The 8,403-nt window shown below is 38.7% G+C and overlaps 1 pseudogene; it reads left to right on the top strand.

Moving 5' to 3' along the window:
• Positions 1 to 6,382: 6,382 nt before the first annotated feature.
• LOC141571801 (fatty acid-binding protein 12-like) lies at positions 6,383 to 7,429 on the top strand (annotated as a pseudogene).
• The last annotated feature ends 974 nt before the right edge of the window (positions 7,430 to 8,403 follow it).

Below are 8,403 nucleotides of genomic sequence, written 5' to 3'. Positions count from 1 at the left end.
GAGCGGCGGCGGCGGCGGCAGCGGCAGCGGCGGCGGCGCGGGGATGCTCTTTCTCCGCCCTGCACCCCTCCCCCGACACTCGCAGACTCCGCGCCTGTCTTGCGGAGGCTGAAGGAAGAAGGCTGCCCAGGGCCGCGGCGTGGTGCGGGCCGTCGCCCGGCCAGTGCGAGGGGAGGCGCTGGCGCTAACGGCCCGGGATTGTATTTTATTTTTTGTCCCGGCCACACATACTTTGGAGGGGGATTGCATGCGTGTGGAGAAAGTGCAGGGTTTTCCCGGTCTCGGCGGCCGATAACAAGTTGAGCTGAAAGGAGAGGAACTCGAGCTCCCGTCAGCTCGGCCCGTCCGGAAGCGGACGGCGGGACTTGCGGGGTGGTCGCGGCGCCTTGCGGGGTGGGGGCCTCGCGCTCCGGCGGGGGCGGGCCCACGGCGAGATGCTGCGGCCGCCGGGCCTCCTCCGGGCCGGGGCCGCCCAGGGCAGCAGGTGGGCCCGCGGCGGAGGTGGGTGTCCCGTCGCTGCGGGCTGGGGACACACCCCCTTGGAGTCCCGCGGCTGAGCTAACTGAGGTGACCCGTGCCGGAGACCGGAATCGTCCCGAGAGTGTGCGGGAGATGTGCTAGAAGCCTCGGAACTCGCAGCTATGAGACTTGGAAAAAGTGTCGGGCTCAGAGTTTTCTCCAACGCTTGAAAAAACAAAAGTCTAAATGCTGCAAGGGTTTTGTTGTTTCGATTTTATTTTAATTGCACTTTCCTAGAAATCCTAGAAGCAGAGCCAAAGACACTTTAACTTGGGGGGAGAAGGGGAGACTTCTTTCTATCTTCTTAAAGAAATATTTGTTTTATTTCCTCTAGAAAAAAAGTGTTTAATACTCAGACATTTCTCACAATGTAAAATATTTATTTGAACAGCCTAGCGCTTTCGTGGTGTCCAAAACACTACGGCATTTTTCTGTCCCTGTCCAAAATGTCCGTATTTCTCTGCCAGTTTCTTCCTTGAAAAGATTCTTACTTACTCCCCCGAAAGATCTTAAAGGACCATTTTTAGTCTATTTCCAGTGTGAGCGCTGTAGCTACAATCAGCCTTTTCTTTTTTTCAAGCACCTTTTAAGTACAAGGTTCTCTAAAGGTGTGGAACTTTGCCCCGATCTTTTTCCCTCACTCATTTAAAAATGCCTTAAACCTTGGGATATAGCACTAACTCAAAACCTTTACCACTTCAAAAGCCAAAAGTATTTTTATTTACAAATCAGAATTTAAGTATTTTCATTGTCAATATCATTAAGAGATATAAAAGGTAATTAGGATTCAAAAAATGGAAAGGCATGGTTTTAATTTATTTGCTGGTACCGTAATAAGAAATCACTGAACTTTAATACTTTACAGTACTCTGAGGAATTATTTCCATACTCAATATTAAAATTGATGAGATGAGTTAGAGAAACTGTGTTTTTACCGTATTTTCCCCAAAATGAGGTTGGGTCTTATATAAATTCTTGCTCCAAAAGACCCATAGGGTGTTTTTTCAGGGGATGTCTTATTTTTTTCACGTATAATAATCTACATTTATTCATGTCATCTTCTGGAACATTGTCATAACATACTAAATGCGTCCATCTGACTGATGATCTTAACTGGGACTTATTTTAGGGATAGGTCTTATTTTGGGGGAAACACGGTAAAAAAATTTCATTTGTTTTTAAAAACCACTATAATGCACAGCACATTGATCCACAGGAGTGATGCACAAATGTGTATCACAAAATTTCCGAATTACAAACCAATATATGGTGCTTTACAATTTATGAAGTATTTTTTTAAGAGAAAAAAATTTAAATATATTGGGGTGACAATAGTTAGTAAAATTACACAGGTTTCAAGTGTGCGTTTCTATGATACATCAATACATCATCTGTACATCACATTGTGTGCTCACCACCCAGAGTCAGTTCTTCTATCACCATATATTTGACCGCTTTACTCTCTTCTACTAGCACCTATAATGTATGTGAAGTTTTTTCACATACATTATCTACTTTGTTCTTCACAGATTCTTTTGTTGTATGCATTATTACTACCACCACAAATTTGCAACTGAACTTATGTTTCAAGGGGCTAAATTACTTACCCAATCCAAAACAATAAGTGAACAGTAGGGCTTTGAAGAGATCCTCTGACTCCATATCCTAGATCCTTTCTACCATTCCATCATGCAAGACTTATCCTCTTTGCTTAAACAATTTACAATGGTAATAATAATAGGGTGGTTAGTTTAAGGGAAAAAAAAAAATGCTCTGGGTTTCAGAGCAGGAGGAGATCACAGGAAAGTTTTCTTGGAAATGGTATTTCAGATGAGTCTTGAAGAAGGGATGGGATTGCAAAAGACAAAATAATAAAATTAAAAAGTAAAAAGGAAAAGCATTCCAGGTGCGTGTGATAACAGGAACAAAAGCATAGAAAGAAAAAAAGCAGAGAGCATTTTTTGGTAACATTAAGTGTTTGATTTTGCTGAACTGTTAGGGGAAATGTAGGATAGTGGTGAGAAACAGAAGAAGGTAGTAATGTGAACTAAATTTGGTAGGCAGCAGTGTACTAGTTAAGTTTTCTGAGCAATGGAATATAATTGGATCTGTATTTCATCTATCCTCTCTATTCAGGGAAAGAAGGAAGATGGAGGTGGGGAGACCATAAAGCCAACTCTTAGCAGGCAAAGGTATGAAGGATCTGAACAAACCTGTGGCAATAAAAAGGAAGAGTCAGAGCAAGAGAAATTTTGATGGTAGATTTTATATTTTTATTACTTTAGGCAAATAAAGTAGGGGGTGAGGGAGAAAAAAAAAGATATCACAGAAGACTGAGTTTTTGAGCCCGAATGATGAGTAATTATTATCCTATTAGAAACAGAGGAGTAAGGTCGAGAAATGTCTTTTGGTTAGAATGATGAATTAGATTTTTAATGTGTTGAAAAATGATTTTAGTTGTCCTCTGGACCTTCCCAAACCTTCTCTTGTCATTCAGATGCGTAAGATGAGAGGCTGAACTTACAGAGAAAGCATGTATGAAAAAGTATTACCTTGTTGGTAATAATGTAAATGCAAGTTAAAAAAGCAAAGGAGATATTTTTACCAGCCTATTAATAGAAAAAGATTGAAAAGACCAACTATTCAGAAATACACTTAAGAAATATATAGGATTTATAAGAAGAAACCTAAAAGCTCTACTGATGGACACAAAAGAAAGCTAGAAAAAAAAAAATACCTTCTTGAGCAGGAAGACAATATTTCAAAGATGAAAACTGTTTCCAAGTTTATAAATTTAACTCAATCACAACCAAAAGTCGACAGTGATTTTAAAGAACATCTGGATATTTTATTAAGTGAATCAAATAAGCAGGTTGCAGAACAGTTTATACAGTGTGGTATAATTTGTGTAAAATGGGGCTGGGAACACACATACGGAAGGAAAAGAGAGGCAGCTGACATGAAGGGGAGAGAGTGAAACATTTTATCCTGCTTTAGAAAATGTGAAAACATTACATATTTAAATTAACAAAATTAATTGAGAGGAATGGCTAGAATCATTTTTTAAAGGAGAAATAATTGGGGATGGGGTGCGGTGGGATTGGGATGACATACTCTACTAGATAAAAGCTTGTTACAAGAATTAAATGAATATATGTAAAGTGTTTGCAACAGTTTTTAGCACACGTAGTGTATATATAAATGTTATTTTTTTAATAATCTTGATGTGGGAGCTACACGACTCAAATGCGATCTATCATAAAGGAACATATTGATAGATTATTACTATATGAAGTTTAAAAACTTTTGGATGGGGAAAATAAAAAAGAATAAGAGAAACATAAACTGGAAAAATATACTTAAAAAATACATGATGAGCAAAGTCAGTCAAACCACAAATATATTTTGAGTCTCTGCCCTGGGTCAGGCATTACGTTAGAGGCTGGGTATATGGTGATGAAGAAGATGGTCTTGGCCCTAAATGGAGTTTATAGTCCACATAGACTAATATTACTATTTCTAAGATACAAAGGGCTATTAGAAATCATAAGGTGAAAATCCCACAGGCCAACGAGATGGACAAAGGACACAAGCAGGTTATTTGAAAAAGTTTTGCTAAGGGTCAGTAAACATAGGAAAATAAATTCATTCTCAATAGTCAATTTCACTCAAAAACAATGAAATTTGATTTTTTAATTTATCAATGGTACATATGGAAACAAAGCAAAACCCCAATGTTGGCGCTGTGTAGACAGAGACATTCTCATATCCTGGGATGGGAGTAGAGTTAGTATAAGCTTCCTACAAGGATGTTTAACAACATGTATTGGAATTTTAAATATGCAAACTGTTTGACCTAGCAATTCCACTCCTAGGAAGGAATAATTGGACATATATTTGAGGTGTATGTTTAAGGATATTTACCTTCCTAATAATAGGAAGAAAATAAAAAAATAGGAAACCTAAATATATCTTATTAAGTAAATGAGCTAAATTATGCTGCATTTATACTGTAGAATATGATACAATGATTAAAAAGGATAATGTAGATCTACATACCTTGACATGAAAAGATGCCACAATATTATATTAAGTGAAAAAGGTGAATAGATTGCATGAAAGATTATTAAAAATATTCTGATCACATTTAAAACAGTGGGTGTGTGACTGAATGTATAGAAAAACATCTGGAAGGATAGACTCAAAACATAACATTGGGTGGCGACATTAGGGGTAATCTTTGTTTGATTCTTTATGCTTTTTTGGGGTGGTATTTCATGAATTTTTAACAATGAATATGTTACTTATGCATCAACAAAATAAAACTCTCCAGTAAAAATAAACATAATAAAACTATGTTTCTTATATATTTTCTTGCAAAAGTCCTTTAGGAATAATCTTTGTTTAACTAAAACTATGACCATTGAAATTTTTATTAGGACTCTCAGGTTTTGTACGTTCATATTTTTTCCTGTCCTAAGTCAGTAGGGAAATCTTTTGTAAATAATAAAATATTTTAAGAATTTGGAAAGAAATGACAATCACAGAGCACTGGCCTCATTTCCATGATGGTTAAAAGAATTGAAGAAAAAGGAACCTTGATGGCACCAGATAAAAAATTCTGAGCAGCACTGGCCTTTGGCAGGGGTGGGGATGTAGTGGAGCGGAGGAGAGACGGGGAGTTTGCCCCTTCCTTGGTTTGTCATCCTGCTTAAAACCCTCTCCCACACTGTAAATTTCCATGTGTACAGGACTTTCCGGCGCAAGAGAACTCCTCCCTTTGTCCCTATCTCTCTTCCATCCTTGTTGAGCTGGATCTTAATTTGCACTGTTGCCTGGATATTAAGAACTTTGGGCTCTGCACTCATTATTGCTGTAAGGAGGCTGAAAATCCTTTATTCAACCTACTCTTTTGTGGGACTTAGGGTCCTCGTGGTTATCACATTGGCAACAGAATCGTTCTGTGACACACAACGCTGCCCATCTATGAGTGGAAAAGAACTGTGTCATGCTGGGAGGTGGAGGCCATCTGTGGGAACTAGGGGGTTATTTTAAGGAATTAGTGATTTCATGTAGGTCCCAAGCTTGGCCTGAAAACGGAATAGACAAAAATACAATTGCAGTTGTGTAGAGAGCCACATTTTGAGACACTTCGGTAAACAGGAGTTCTTCTTCTCAAACAGTTTACAAACTACAAGATTAAGATAATAAACTTTGTATGGTCTTTCATGCCTCATATCTCTCTATATGCAGAGTCTGCCATCCCCACCCCACTTTCTTGCCCTGGGGAACCCAGTAGGGACACAATGCCCAGCACATAGTACATTTTCAATAAGACTATTTAGTCCAAATCTTATAGACCTGTAGAATAGCACCCTCTCTTCCTTCCCTCCCGCTTGCTTTTTTTAGAGCAAAAATTCCCATATAAAGAAAAAAGAAAGCTAACTTTGATTGTTTGGAGGTGGGGGTGAGGAGAGGCACTGGATAATTTTCATGTTCCTAGACCTAATTATTGGTTTACTTACTAGAAAAATTCACAGAATTTTCTAAACATTTTTTTTCCAAAATAAATGTTGAAATGCTTGCTATTATAAAATGGAAAACCTTAAGAATTCTGAAGAACTTTATAATAATAAGTCTATGTATCTGAATTGGAGGAAAAAATGACATGCTAAGGAAACACTTCGTAGACTCCAGTTTCAGCTACTATAGCATTTCTTTTAAAAAAATTTAAAAGAACGTTACCTCAGATTTATGAATAACTGCTTTGTCTATGTTACACTCAAAGTCAGCATTTCACTGAAGAACTTTGTGTTCTATTGTTTTTTGTTTTTTTTTGAACTACTTTTCTTTCCATATGATAATGTCAAGATTTTTAGATTCTAACAGCTCATCTATTAACAGCAAAGAACAGACAGGACGTTTGAGATACAAAAATGACGAGGAGGTGCTTTTATATGTTTAGTGGTTCTTGAGTGTGACCAGTCCTGTGAGATTTGGATAGGGCCCTTAGAAAAAGGAAATGTACTCAAAGTGACAAGCTACTGCAATATTTGATATTCAAGCTTGTGGTGAGCCATGTAACATTATAGGCTCATGTAGCAGAATTTCGTTATGTTAATAATGCACACTTCCGCCCCAAATCTCCCCAGTGTATGCTAATAATCAACATTTCAGAAAGATATTTGAAAGGGAAGAAAGATGTTCTATTCATGATAAAATAATTTCAACATTTTTTCAAGTGATGCTTCCAAATTTGGAAAGACTGAAGTACTGAGCTACTTTTAAACAAACAAGTCTAGTTCTTTAGGTTAATGATGGGAGATCCTGTGAGATCCCAGTCACAGTACACCTGTGCTGTTTTCTATAGATTAACCAGGTGTGTTTTATTTATTTGTAAAGTCAACTGCTTTGTGAACTGAAGGTAGAGCACTGGGACCTAGCATTTTGCTGTTGCACCTGCCATCTTTTCCATCTTTACCTATCCAATGTAATCTATTCTGTCACATGTCTGTCTCTGGTGAGGCAGGACAGGCCCAACTTCTAAAGCTCCAAAAAGAGAGTTGATCTGACTAAAACACACACTTGAAGTTTGGATTCCCAGACTTCTGTTACTGAAGGAGCCAGCAGGAAGCTGGACTGTCTGACAAAATCCACCATACCCATCAGTACAAATGGAATCGCGATCACTCTAAAACCAAAAGCATATTTAAAATTAATAAGATCTCCTTTTGTTGAGAGAAGAACTTGAGGAAACCACACAAGGTGGCCTGAAATCCAAAAGTATAGTAATCTTAGATAACACTCCTTGATGTGGGCTGGCAAAGAGACCTTCATAACGAGAAAGTTGGTGGATGGGAAAATGGGGATGGAAAGCGCCATGAACAATGTTACCTGCACTGGGACATAAGAGAGTATAAACAAACTCGGTCTCAAACTTGGAAGCACTCCCAAGCTGTGATCCAAACTACTGAGTGTGTTTCAATAAAATTCCAAAGTAAAAAAAAAGTTACCTGTTCCTTCAGGGTGTAGCTGAATGCCACCTCTGCACCGACTTTCTCTGGTCCTCCAGACAGGTGTCCTCTTTCCACCTTTCGAGGCTTCGTAGCACTTGCTTTGTACCTGTCTGGGGTACTTCCTACAGTCCATTCGCCTCCATTCAGACTGCAGCTTCCTGACTTCACGGATTCAGCTTTACCTTTGCATCGGCCATAGTCCCTAGGACAGGGCTTACACATAACAGGCATGGTAAATGTTTCTGTGAAGAAATGAATGAATGGATATATTCTTTAATTGGGTAAAATGAAAAAGTAGTTATAAATAAATCTGTCACAGATTGAAGTCGATTAATAACATGTAAAAGTTTACTCTTTAATTACACAGTAATACATACTTACAGTAGAAATTTAAGAAAAGACAAACCAGCCAAAAATTACCTATAGTCTTTCTACCCAGAGAGAGCTACTTTTCTGTGCTTTCTTTTCCACTTGTAAACATAGACATATATGTGTGTATATCCATAATGTAAATACACACGTGCATGCACACACACATATACATGTACACGTATATTTTTTCTCTAACCAAAATATAATAATGTGCTATACCGCTTTGAAGCCTGTGTTATTTCAGGTTCTCCGAGAAGCAGACACCAAGACAGGATTAAATGTACATGAATTTCATTAGGAAACACCTGTGAGAGAGAATGGGGAAGGAGTTGGGAGAGGCTGGGAGAGACCGTGATCTAAGTCCAACCCCAAGGGAAGGAGAGAGGGATAGGAGTTTGGATGGTGGCTGTCATTGGCTGGTAGCAGAGGTAGGGAGCGTGGCCTTGGACTTCAGAGCGTAGAGGCTGAGGCCCTTGATCCACTGCACTCCCTGAAG

This window comes from Rhinolophus sinicus, linkage group LG05 (assembly GCF_036562045.2).
Source record: "Rhinolophus sinicus isolate RSC01 linkage group LG05, ASM3656204v1, whole genome shotgun sequence".
In the NCBI taxonomy this organism is placed as follows: Eukaryota; Metazoa; Chordata; class Mammalia; order Chiroptera; family Rhinolophidae; genus Rhinolophus; species Rhinolophus sinicus.
The sequence above is the reverse complement of the archived record's forward strand: the minus strand, read 5'-3'. Positions and strand labels throughout refer to the sequence as shown.